At 42.8% G+C, this 13,149-nt stretch overlaps 2 protein-coding genes across 2 annotated transcripts in view; both read left to right on the top strand.

Annotated features, from left to right (window-relative positions):
• LOC137627889 (MAP kinase-activated protein kinase 2-like) overlaps positions 1 to 13,149 on the top strand; it is a 123,319-nt gene that overhangs the window by 70,054 nt on the left and 40,116 nt on the right. The window lies entirely within an intron of this gene.
• LOC137627580 (uncharacterized) overlaps positions 1 to 13,149 on the top strand; it is a 61,269-nt gene that overhangs the window by 13,010 nt on the left and 35,110 nt on the right. The window lies entirely within an intron of this gene.

The raw sequence follows: 13,149 nt of genomic DNA, 5'->3' as shown, positions 1-13,149 counted from the left end.
TGTCAGGTGTATGAGGACAGAGGAGAATCTGTAAAGGATAGGCCAGACTATTCGGTGTCTGTAGGCAAAGGGAAAGAACTGTAACCAGAGAGAAGGGTCCTATGTAGTACTGTCTGGCCAGTCAAAGGACCCCATAACTCTCTAGCGGTAGTATCTCAACGGGCGGCTGGTGCCCAGGCCAACCTACTACTGTACTGTACTGTATCTTACCGCTTGGAACCTGTCCAACATATTCTGAAAAGCAAAGGGTTTTCAAGAGCCTTAAGATTGTGTATCTTAGGTTCCAAAAAAAGAGTCTACTAATAATCTGTATCAAAGGCAATGGAAAGTTTTTGACTGGTACAACTCAAGAAATGTGTCAGTTACCAGAAGTGTTTTGGATTACATTGTTGAATCTTTGCATTTAATTTTTTATGAAAAGAAGCTGTCCATATCAGCTATTCAGCATTATAGATCCATGCTTTAATACATTTCCAAAGCATTTAGGATTAGATTTATCCATTTCATGTATTATTATAGATGTATTTAGGTCTTTTAATATTGAAAAACCTCCATTAGTTAGTTAGTTTGATATTCTTTATGAAATGTAGCTTGACGATTATATTTAGATAATTCGTGTTTTGAACATTTGGAAAATGATTAAAGATTTCACGACTAAGTGATTTTCTGTTGGTTTAGCATCAGCTAAATGCATTAGTAAACTATAAGCTCTTTGTTTTATAAAATGCATTTTTTCCGAGAAAATTATTTTATGTTTTTCTTGCATTCAACCGCTTGGAGTTTTCTGTTGCTCTCAAATCTCAATTTCAGATTGTAATTCAGGCTAAATATGAATGGTGGGATTACAAAACAAATGGATATTTTCTAACAGCTTGAAATAAGTTATATGAAACAGAGTGAGCAATTTAAAAACTAGAATGTAAAAATTGTCAAACTTTAGGAGAGGAACATTTGGAAGGAGCACATGACTGAAAAGGTTTGGGTTGTATGCCTTTTTTTTTTTTCGTTACTGCCAATGCTTGAAAAATAATTGCAAGATTTTGATATTTGCAATTATTTTAAGTCAGAATAATGTAATAGGTTATTTTTGTATGTGGTAACATCTTGATCCTATGTAAGTACTCTTCCTTGTTCTTCTGTGTTGTAAGCCCTCTTAACGAGAGAATGCCTTGATGAAGTCATTGAGCTTCAGCACGGCATATCATTCCCGTGCTGAAGGCTTGTGACGGGCAAGAGGGCTCTCGAACTGGAGAATTTCTTTTCCTCAGTTTGTCTCTAAATTTCTCTCATTCTTTTTCTATTACCTCTTATTGTTTATTCCTCCTTCATAATTATCAGCTGTCTCCAACCTTGCTGTCAAAACTCTCTTACCCATTTCACTGTCCAGGTTTTTTAGAGGGGACATTGTATCCATGATCGGTTTTTATTTCAAAATCAATTGTGGGAGCTGTGGTGGTCTTGCCAACTGCCCGAAAATGTTTGGACACCTAGGAGTGTCAGTATTCCCATACTGGCACGCGGAACTATCTCTTAGGAAATTTGGCCTTCGGATTCCAGGGGTTGGCTATTTTATAGAGATAGGACTCTCGGCATTCTGTCCGGTTTGCCTGCCACTATGATTAGAGTGGGGATGATTGTATTCTTGAAATGCTCTCAGTCCTATCAAGCGGGCTTGGCATACACTTGAGCCACTCTAATCATAGTGGTACCATCCCTTTGTGGTAGGGTAGGGAGTGGACATTTGGTAAGCAGCTTTCACAGGTGTCATTGGTGGAGAAATTAATTCCAGGAAAGGCTAACGGTGTCTTCTTTGGAATTTCAGACAGTCTTAATTTTTTCTCTCCCTTAAACTTTATTTTTTTCCATTGTTTTTTTTTTTTTTCATTGTTATTATGACCCCTTCCCTCCCCCTGAAAAAATAATTAATGAGTAAACTTAATATTCCCCGTACCCCTGGATCAAATGGCGAACCCCAGACACTGTTGACGACTTCTGCTTGTTTAAATAGGGAAAGCTCTGTTGACAACCTCGGCAATAAAAAGGATTCCTCCAACAATACTTCTCTGACCAGTGTTGTTAAAGACAATTTATCGGCACTGGTGGAAAATGATGCTTGTAATAACAGTAATACTTTACTCTCTGGTTCTGGCTCATTACCAGATCCAACAAAAAATCTGAAAATTCTCCACTTAAAAAACATACCAATTGGTTGTAGCTATGACATAATTCATGAAGCCTTCTGTAGATTTGGGGCAATCAAATAAATTTTAATGGAGCTTAATGGTAGTAAAGGCTTTTGGGAAGCTTGGGTATCATTTTCAAGTTTTGAGATTGCTTTAGAAGCAAATAAAAATTTAGAGAGCATAAAAATTGACAATTGTTTGATCTCTGGGGCTCTATGTGATAAAGCACCAAGACACCTAGAGGTATATAAACCAGAAGAATGGATGGAGAAAGAAATAGAGCATAGACTTCCAGAAGTAAGAACCCCCAAGCCCCCAACATGGATAATTGCATCTGGGAAGATAGATAATTATAACTATTATAAAATTAGTAAATTTATACAAAAAAAAGTTGGTTTAATTAAAAGTAAGGATATTAGTAGATACGGTAAGCAATCTGTTTTGATTAATGCAAAATCAGATACTCAAGCTCACATGCTTTGTGGCATGAAGATTGCAGAAATTGATCCTATTAAGGATATTAAACCACGTATGAGCTTCAGCTATGGTAAAGGAGTAGTTTTTGATAAAGACCTATATGAATTTTCAGAACCAGAAATTCTGGACATGTGCCCTGCTAATGTTTGGAAAGTAAGTAAGATCCCTCAAACAAGCATGGTAGTTTTAACATTTGAAACCCCTGTTATACCAGATCATATAATTATTGAGAATGAAAGAGTACGTGTTCGAGAATATAAACCTAGGCCTTTACAATGCTTTAATTGTTTCAAGTACGGTCACCCTTCCCGGTACTGCAATAATACGGAGATCTGTATTAACTGTTCTTTGTTAGAAAATGGCCAATGCAACAGAGATACAACCTGTGCAAACTGTAAAGATAATCATAAATCAAATGATAAAAGATGTAGAGAATACAAGAAAAAAAAAGCTGCAATCTTGAAAGCAAATGCTGAACATATAAGTGTAGGTTATGCAAAGCATTTACTCAATCGGCAACTTAATTTTGCTCGCGCTGTTAAGATGCCAACAAAAGATTATAATCCACTACCACGGGGACCAGTGGCAGCACCTGGCCCGTCAGGTGCATCTCCCTTAGTGGTAGTAGCCCAGCCATCTGGGTCAAGTGCTCAGCCTATAAAAGCCAGAGCACAAACCTCCAAAGAGGTCAATATGGTTTCCAACACACCAAAAGTATTGTCACCGATAGGAGCATCTCCCCTAGAGGTAGTAGCCCAGCCTTCTGGGTTAAGTGCTCGAACTGTTGAAGTTCTAGCACAATCCTCCAAGGAAGCCAATGTGGCTTCCACCACCTTGAATGTATTGTCTCAGGCAGAATCTCTACCGTATTTGATGGAGATTGGAAAACAAGATCTTCCAAAGAGGAAAAGGTCCCCATCATCCTCACCTTCATCTAAGTCAGGTAAGTGCCCTACTGCTCATGATCCTAAGGTTGACTCTTATAAAGATCCTAGAAAGAAAGAAAAGAAGAGTGGTGGCCTAGTAAAGCCTTCCATCTCCAGGCCTTACATGGCTTCATCTGAAAAGTCCCAAAAGACAAATGTGACAAAGAAAAATAATAACAAAAGATAATGTCTATTATCCAGTGGAATTGCAGAGGTCTAAGTACTAGCATTGAGCAAATAAAAACTTTAACCAGGCACTCAGACACGAAGGTAATTTGCCTACAGGAAACCAAGATCAGTGACAAACCATTTAATCCTGGACTCAATTATCACTTTTGTAGATCCCCTCCTTTGCAAGCTGCAAGAGCTCAAGGTGGTACAGGTTTTATTATCCACAAATCTGTAAAATTTGAAACAATCCCACTCAATACACCACTACAGGCATGTGCAGTTAGAACTCATATCGGGAAAAAAATTACTTTATGCTCGCTATATATTGAACCATCCTTAGAACTTTTCCTCTTAGATCATGCTGGTAATCCAAGAAGGCTTAGACTTTCTGACCTCCAAGACTTGATCAATCAGCTTCCTGCCCCTTTTATTTTAATGGGTGATTTTAATGCAAAGCATACTTTATGGGGTGGAAATGTGTGCGATAGATGGGGTAATCTTGTTAAAGAATTAATCGACAACAATGATGTAATACTAATGAATGATGGTTCTCCAACTAGGTATGATGTATTCCACAACTCTACATCAGCCATTGATTTGTCAATCTGTTCCTCATCCATTCGATTGGACTACCTTTGGTCAGTAAATGAACACCTACATGGCAGTGACCATTGGCCAATAATGTTAAATTATGTCCATAATCTTCCTTCTCAGTGTCCACCAAAATGGAAGATAGATGAGGCAGACTGGGCAGCTTATGAAAACTGTTCACACACTGATAAAGAATATGATGAATTTACATCTCCAGTGCATGCCTGTCAACATCTTGAAAATATTATTGATGATAATGCTAGCAAATTTATACCTAAAACATGCGGTTTACCTCATCGCTCTGTAGTTCCTTGGTGGAGTAAAGAATGTGCCATTGCAAGAAAAGTGACCCGAACTTGCTTCAGAAGATACTTGAGGACAAACTATTTAGCAGATAGAATAGCATATCTCAGAGCCTGTGCCAAACAAAAAAGAATGTTTAAAAAAGCAAAGAGAGCATCTTGGAAGAAATATATATCTAATATTAATACCAAAACTCCTTCAAAGGAAATATGGGACAAGATTAGGAAACTTCAAGGTAAATTCGTCCCTAAGCCTCTACCAATATTAAGGGAAAATAATAGATATATATCTGACCCCAAAGATGTAGCAGAGGTTCTTGCTAAGCACTTTGCTCATGTATCAAGTGCTGACAACTATTCCCCAGCATTTCAACAAATTAGAGCATCAACATCTGTTGTTCCTCCTGCTTCTTCAAATACTGAAGATTTTAACCTGCCTTTTAGTATGGAGGAGATGCAAAATGCTATCTCCAGCTCTTCTTTAACTGCCCCAGGTGAGGATGGCATCCGGTATGAAATGATATCACATCTTCCAGTGGATACCAAGGAATTTTTATTAGAAACCTTTAATGGTCTATGGGCTTCCCATACATCTCCTGATTCCTGGCATACTTCAATTGTAATTCCAGGCCACAAGTCTGGTAAAGACCCAGAACTGCCATCTAGTTATAGGCCCATATCCTTGACCAGTTGCATATGCAAACTATTTGAGAGAATGATCAACAACAGACTTGTGTGGTATCTAGAATCAAAAAATCTTTTATCTAACAGACAGTTTGGTTTTAGGAAGAACCGAAGTACTCTAGACCCTTTGCTGATGTTATCAAGGGAAATTTCAAATGCTTTTTCTAACCAAAACCAGGTGGTGGGTGTCTTTTTTGACCTTGAAAAGGCATATGACACCACCTGGAGGGGTGGTATTTTAAAGCAATTGGCCTCGTGGGGTATAGGAGGACATATGTTCTCTTTTATTGAAGAATTTTTATCAAACCGCTCAATTAAAGTGAGAGTAGGGTCAGAACTATCTTCATCCTACATGCAAGAAGAAGGTGTCCCCCAAGGCAGCGTATTGAGTGTGACCTTGTTTGCTGTTGCTATTAATAGTCTCATTAGTCATATACCTCCTGGCATACAAGGATCACTATTTGTCGATGACTTTGCAATTTATTGTAGTGGATCATCTGCACTACAAGCATGCCAAAATCTTCAAATTGCAATAAATGCTGCTTCCGCATGGACAAATTCTCGTGGATTCATGTTTTCTCCTCAGAAGACCAAAGCCATTCGCTTTACTCGTACTCGTAAAAGGGAAGAGATCCCCACCCTTTTCTTAAATGATTGTATTTTGCCATATGAGGATAGTGTCAAGTTTCTTGGAGTCATTTTCGACAAGAAAATGACATTTGGTCCCCATATAAATGACCTATCTATCAGGGTTAAGAAGTCACTGAACATTCTGAAAGTGATATCGCATTTTGATTGGGGTGCTGATAGAACAACTTTGCTTAGAATTTATACATCTTTGTGTCTGAGCAAGTTAGACTATGCATGCCAAATATATGGGTCAGCTACAAAGACTTTACTTGGAAAACTTGATATTGTTCACAATGCTGGGCTTCGCATCTGCACAGGTGCTTACAGAACATCTCCCATTGACAGTATCTATGTTGATTCTGGCATACCTCCCCTTTCCATTCGCAGAGAGGAGTTGAGTTTGAGGTTTTTAGCTAGGTCCCTTGCTGTGAGAAACAATCCTAACTGTAAATATGTTAGGGCGCCTTTAGATCGGGCTCCTAACAGATCTAGAGTGCCTAAGCCTTTGGAAGTACAGCTGAAAAATGATGCTAGAGAAGTAGGCTTGTTAACAGCACAGATAGCAGAGGTAGGATATCCCAAGTCTCCTCCTTGGTGTAATCCACCTGTTAAAGTATGTTTTTCAATATTAAACTTACCCGATAATCATGTAGCTGTCAACTCCGTTGCCCGACAGAATTCTATGGAGGGATACGCCAGCTATCACAATACTAGAAGGGGGTGTACTTACCAGCGCCACCTGTGGCCAGGTACTCAAGTACTTCTTGTTGACACCTCCTCAATTATTCCTCTGTCGTGCTTCCGGCAAGACGTTCTGGGATACGCTTATGTTCTTGGAGTATTTTCACGACTTTGGTGAAGTATTTCTCTTTGATTTCGGCTGTCGCTTTACTGGAAACTTCTATTTTAGCTTAGTTAGCTTTTGGAATTAATTTGATTAATTTTGGTGACGAAGAGAGTATGAACTCTCGTTCACCTTTCAATGGCCGACCCTTCCCTTAGACGGAAGTGTTGGTGTCTAAGAGAGTATAGACTCTCTTTCTTAATTTTGCTTAACAAAAGTTATAGATTTATTTTATATCTCTCCGCCTCTTATAGGCCTCTTCGATTAACTTCCTTTTATTATAAACTTATTAAAATTAATTTTTATATTTGTTTATATTCGACCTTCCTAATAGTAGGCGGTCTTTTCTTGGTACCGAAGTTAATTATCGTGAGTCCGTCATTTCGGTTTTACCTGTTAACATATTATGCTATTTTAAGGTCTTTGAAAGAATTTCTTTGATAGTCTCGTACTTTTTCAAAGTTGAACTAACGTTTTGTTTGTCTCGGCAGTTGTTGACGTTCAGAACGTTTCAACTTGCACTCTATCGTTACGATAGAGAAAGAATGTTCACGGTTTCACATTGCAGTAAGAGTAACCGTGTCTAGCGTTTTGTTCATTCTTTCTTAACTTAATGGTTTTGATCCTAATAAGGAACTTTTGGGAAATATTTCAGTTTTTTCCTTTAACAATAATATGTTTTAACGATATATATGATTGGGCTCTTCTCTCAGGTTCTAAGTCAAGAGAGAGAGAGAGAGAGAGAGATAGAGACGGAGGGAGAAAGAGGATAAACGTTTCCCTCAAGCCTGCCAGGCGTACGAGTAACGTCGTTATCGTTTTGCTCTTATCCCTAGTCTCTTTAGGGGAAGAAACTAAACGTTTCTAGAGTGATCTAGTGTTTAGTCTCTTTCCAGCCACTGAATTTTCTTTCATTAGATTTTTCTGTTACATTGTAATTCTGTTTTCGCAATTACTAACTTTTGAGAAGGATAGAATTGCGTGTTTCAGGTACAAACCACTTAAAGTTTCGAGTTCAGTGAAATAAGTGCAAACAGAAATCAAAGTGATAAGTGATTGATGTCAGTGTTATGCGTGAGGGTACTTTTGTGCGCGCCAGTCGTTCTCCCAGTCCGGGACCTCTTGCAAGCTCCCAAGCCCAGGGGAGAAGCAATGTCGAAGGGCAAAAGGGTTCGGCAGGCCTTGATCGGCGCACAGAAGTATCCTCGGTGGTTGTGGGCGTGTCTTACCGAGACCGTCACTCCCACCCGCAGACGATTGAGCCCTTATTTTGCTCGTCTGCAGAAGAGATTTAGAGGAGAAAATAAGGCAGAGTAACGCTGGTCTCAGGTCTCTAGACCTCTTAAACGTAAAGTCCAGACCTATGCCAGACGTACGAAGTAAAGTTCAACAACCCGGATGCAGTCATTGGGTTAGCTCTGTCTCTCCTCAGTCATCATTTTGTCGGGCTGAGAGTGCGCCTACACTTCCCCCCGCCTATGCTCGCTCCGCCTGATCGCAGTACCACCTGCCAGGCGTACGATGTTGTGGACTCTACTACAGTCCATGCAACACAGCTTTCGGACCTGATGCGTGAGTGTCGTGCTGAGAGTGTTGCACCTCCTCCTCCTCCTGCACCGGTGGTGCACCAACCGCCTGCACCCGTTCAGCCTGTGCTGCACCCGCCTGCACCGGTGGTGCACCAACCGGCTGCACCCGTTCAGCCTGTGCTGCACCCGCCTGCACTCGCTGCACCCAGTCGCAGCACCATCTGCCAGGCGTACGATGTTGTGGACTCTACTACAGTCCATGCAAGCACAGCTTTCGGACCTGTTGCGTGAGTATCGGGCTGAGAGTGTTGCACCTCCACCTGCACCCTTTCAGCCTGTGCTCAACCCGCCTGCACTCGCTGCACCCAGTCGCAGCACCATCTGCCAGGCGTACGATGTTGTGGACTCTACTACAGTCCATGCAAGCACAGCTTTCGGACCTGTTGCGTGAATGTCGGGCTGAGAGTGTTGCACCTCCACCTGCACCCGTTCAGCCTGTGCTCAACCCGCCTGCACTCGCTGCACCCAGTCGCAGCACCTTCTGCCAGGCGTACGATGTTGAACCTCTTTCTGTGTTCGCTGTTCCCAGTGTTGTTCAGCCTCAGCCTTCTTTAAGGCAACCTTCGGTTTGGGATCAGGAGGATTACTCCACTCTTCCTCCTCCTCCCCTGGCTGCTCCACCGGTGGTGCAACTCTCGGTGGAAGTACAACCTCTTCCACCTGTGAGTCAGTCTCCTCAGCTGCTGCACCGAGCTCAACCCGTGCACCCTGTTCCTGCACCTCAGACACCTCTGCTTGCGGGAACTTTACCTTGTTCTGCGCAACCTCGGTCTCTTCACGCTCCACTCATTCCACAGGAACAGGAACTTTCTGCACCTTCCACTGTTGTTGTTCCAGCTCGTTCTGACTCTGCTGTTCAGCATACCTTACCTCCATTTTCAAACCATGGCAAAAATATGAATCATGAGTTATGAATGTAAGGTAAACATTATGTTGATTTTTAAACCCCATGCAAGCATGCATAAAGCACTCTAGCACTGGTCATGGAATTTCTAAGAATGTTAAACGCCATGCACACGCTCTGCTTTCCTTACAGCAGGCTCTGCTTACTACATGCTCAGCATTCAGCATGCTCTGCATTCAGCATGCTCTGCATACAACATGCTCTGCATACAGCATGCTCTGCATTCAGCATGCTCTGCATACAACATGCTCTACATACAGCATGCTCTGCATACAGCATACTCTGCATTCATCATGCTCTGCATACCTTACCGCATGCTTCTCAACATATCTTGGGTTGTTGCCAACTCACTAGACTGTCAAGCAGTTTCATAACGTTGCCTTCTAGTCTGCTGCTTTTACACCAGTGAACCCTCACTCAGAGAACTTAGCTTTTCTAGGATAAGGTCCCTGTAGATGAGAAAGTTCTTTTCTCCCTCCTTCTGATATTCCCTTGAGGACTCTGTCATTTGGAGGGAGCCTTTAGCTGCATAACCTCTTATGGACTTTTATTTAAGCATTACATGCTTACAGGGAAGGTAATGGTTCCACTTCAGCCGCTAATCCCGTCTGTTACCACACCTGCTCCCATAGACCTTGAGCTGTGTTGCATGACATGCAGTCCAAGCTTAGTCCTTGTTAGAGGATTTTTTGTTTACGGAGTCAATGTGTCACGGGGAAGACGTTCAACAACCAACAGAAGGGACTTGTTGTGACGCAGTGCGACAACCTCAGCAACCCGTTAAGGAGTTGTCTGTACGACCCAGATAGTCTAGACAGATTCGGGTTGTCACTGTACTTCCTCGCTTGCCCATGATTGACAGTTTACAGACTGTGCAGCAGTATCATGATCTTGTGTCCGGCTCCGTCAGACGACTGGCTTTTAAGAGCTCCCACAAGTCGTCGCTGTCTGGAGATTTTCAAATGGACTATGGATCTGACCAAGGAACTGGGCCTCCTGGTCAATTTTGAGGAGTCTCAGCTCGTTCCATCCCAGACCATTGTTTCCTTGGGTATGGATCTTCAGAGTCGAGCTTTTCGGACTTGTCCGTCGGCCCCAAGGATCTTCCAAGCCCTAGAATGCATCCAGAGCATGCTGAGAAGGAACCGATGCTTAGTCAGGCAGGGGATGAGTCTAACAGGGACACTTTCATCGCTGGCCCTGTTCATCGAGTTAGGGAGACTCCACCTCCGCCCCCTTCAGTATCATCTAGCTGCTCACTGGATAAAGGACTTGACGCTAGAGACGGGCTCAGTTCCTGTTTCCGAAGAGATGAGGTCTACTCTAACGTGGTGGAAGAACAGCATTCTTCTCAAGGAAGGTCTACCTTTGGCTGTTCAGACCCCCGACCACCGTCTCTTCTCGGACGCATCGGACACGGGCTGGGGTGCGACACTGGACGGACAGGAATGCTCGGGAACATGGAATCAGGAGCAAAGGACACTTCACATCTATTGCAAGGAGTTGTTGGCAGTTCATCTGGCCTTGATAAACTTCAAGTCCCTCCAGCTTGACAAGGTGGTGGAGGTGAACTCCGACTACACCACAGCCTTGGCTTACATCTCCAAGCAGAGAGGGACTCATTCGAGGAAGTTGTTCAAGTTCACAAGGGACCTCCTCATTTGGTCAAAGATCGAAAGCTCACGCTGGTAACGAGGCTCATTCAGGGCGATATGAATGTCATGGCAGATCGCCTCAGCCGTAAGGGTCAGGCCTTCCCCACAGACTGGACCCTTCACAAGAATGTTTGCAGCAGACTTTGGGCCCTGTGGGGTCAGCCAACCATAGTTCTATTCGCTACCTCGATGACCAAGAAGCTCCTCTTGTATTGTTCTCCGATTCCAGACCCAGCAGCAGTTCGCGTGGATGCCTTTCTGCTGGATTGGTCCCATCTCAACCTGTATGCATTCCCGCCGTTCAAGATTGTCAACAGGGTACTTCAGAAGTTCGCCTCTCACAAAGGGACACGGTTGACGTTGGTTGCTCCCCTCTGACCCGCGAGAGAAGGGTTCACCGAGGTACTGCAATGACTGGTCGACGTTCCCAGGACTCTTCCTCCTAGAGTGGACCTTCTGCGTCAACCTCACGTAAAGAAGGTACACCCAAACCTCCACGCTCTTCGTCTGACTGCCTTCAGACTATCGAAAGTCTCTCAAGAACTAGAGACTTTTCGAAGGAGGCAGCCAGAACGATTGCCAGAGCAAGGACGACATCCACTCTCAGAGTCTATCAGTCTTAATGGGAAGTCTTCCGAAGCTGGTGCAAGGCCAATGCAGTTTTCCTCAACCAGTACCACTGTAACCCAGATTGCTGACTTCCTGTTACATCTAAGGAACGTAAAATCCCTATCAGCTCCTACGATCAAGGGTTACAGAAGTATGTTGGCAGCGGTTTTCCGCCACAGAGGCTTGGATCTTTCCTCCAACAAAGATCTACAGGACCTCCTTAGGTCTGTTGAGACCTCAAAGGAACGTCGGTTGTCCACTCCAGGCTGGAATCTAGACGTGGTCCTAAGGTTCCTAATGTCATCAGGATTTGAACCGTTCCAATCAGCCTCTTTTAAGGACCTCACATTAGAAACTCTTTTCCTCGTGTGCTTAGCAACAGGTAAAAGAGTAAGTGAGATCCACGCCTTCAGCAGGAACATAGGTTTCACATCTGAAACGGCTACATGTTCCTTGCGGCTCGGTTTTTTTGGCTAAAACGAGCTTCCTTCCCGTCCTTACCCTAAGTCGTTCGAGATCCCAAGCCTGTCCAACATGGTGGGGAACGAACTAGAGAGAGTACTTTGCCCTGTTAGAGCTCTTAAGTACTATCTAAGAAGGTCAAAACCATTACGAGGACAATCAGAAGCCTTATGGTGTGCTATCAAGAAGCCTTCTCTACCAATGTCTAAGAACTCAGTTTCTTACTACATCAGGCTTCTGATTAGAGAAGCAAATTCTCATCTGAAGGAAGAAGACCTTGCTTTGCTGAAGGTAAGGACACATGAAGTGAGAGCTGTGGCTACTTCAGTGGCCTTCAAACAAAACCGTTCTCTGCAGAGTGTTATGGATGCAACCTATTGGAGAAGCAAGTCAGTGTTCGCATCATTCTATCTCAAAGATGTCCAGTCTCTTTACGAGTACTGCTACACCCTGGGTCCATTCGTAGCAACGAATGCAGTAGTAGGCGAGGGCTCAGCCACTACATTCCCATAATTCCATAACTTTTTAACCTTTCTCTTGAATACTTTTTATGGGTTGTTCGGTCGGCTAAGAAGCCTTCCACATCCTTGTTGATTTGGCGGGTGGTCAATTCTTTCTTGAGAAGCGCCGAGGTTAAAGGTTGTGATGAGGTCCTTTAGTATGGGTTGCAGCCCTGTATACTTTAGCACCTTTGGGTTGATTCAGCCTCCAAGAGGAACGCTGCGCTCAGTAAGGAAGACGAACTTAAAAAAGAGACAGAGTAACGGTTCAATTCGACTTCCTTACCAGGTACTTATTATTTCATTGTTATTTGAGATAACTGTTATATGAAATATGGGATACTTAGCTATCCTTTAATCTTGTACACTGGTTTTCACCCACCCCCCTGGGTGTGAATCAGCTACATGATTATCGGGTAAGTTTAATATTGAAAAATGTTATTTTCATTAGTAAAATAAATTTTTGAATATACTTACCCGATAATCATGATTTAATTGACCCTCCCTTCCTCCCCATAGAGAACCAGTGGGACCGAGGAATAATTGAGGAGGTGTCAACAAGAAGTACTTGAGTACCTGGCCACAGGTGGCGCTGGTAAGTACACCCCCTTCTAGTATTGTG

The sequence above is a fragment of the Palaemon carinicauda genome, chromosome 35 (genome assembly GCF_036898095.1).
Source record: "Palaemon carinicauda isolate YSFRI2023 chromosome 35, ASM3689809v2, whole genome shotgun sequence".
Lineage (NCBI taxonomy): Eukaryota > Metazoa > Arthropoda > Malacostraca > Decapoda > Palaemonidae > Palaemon > Palaemon carinicauda.
The sequence above is the reverse complement of the archived record's forward strand: the minus strand, read 5'-3'. Positions and strand labels throughout refer to the sequence as shown.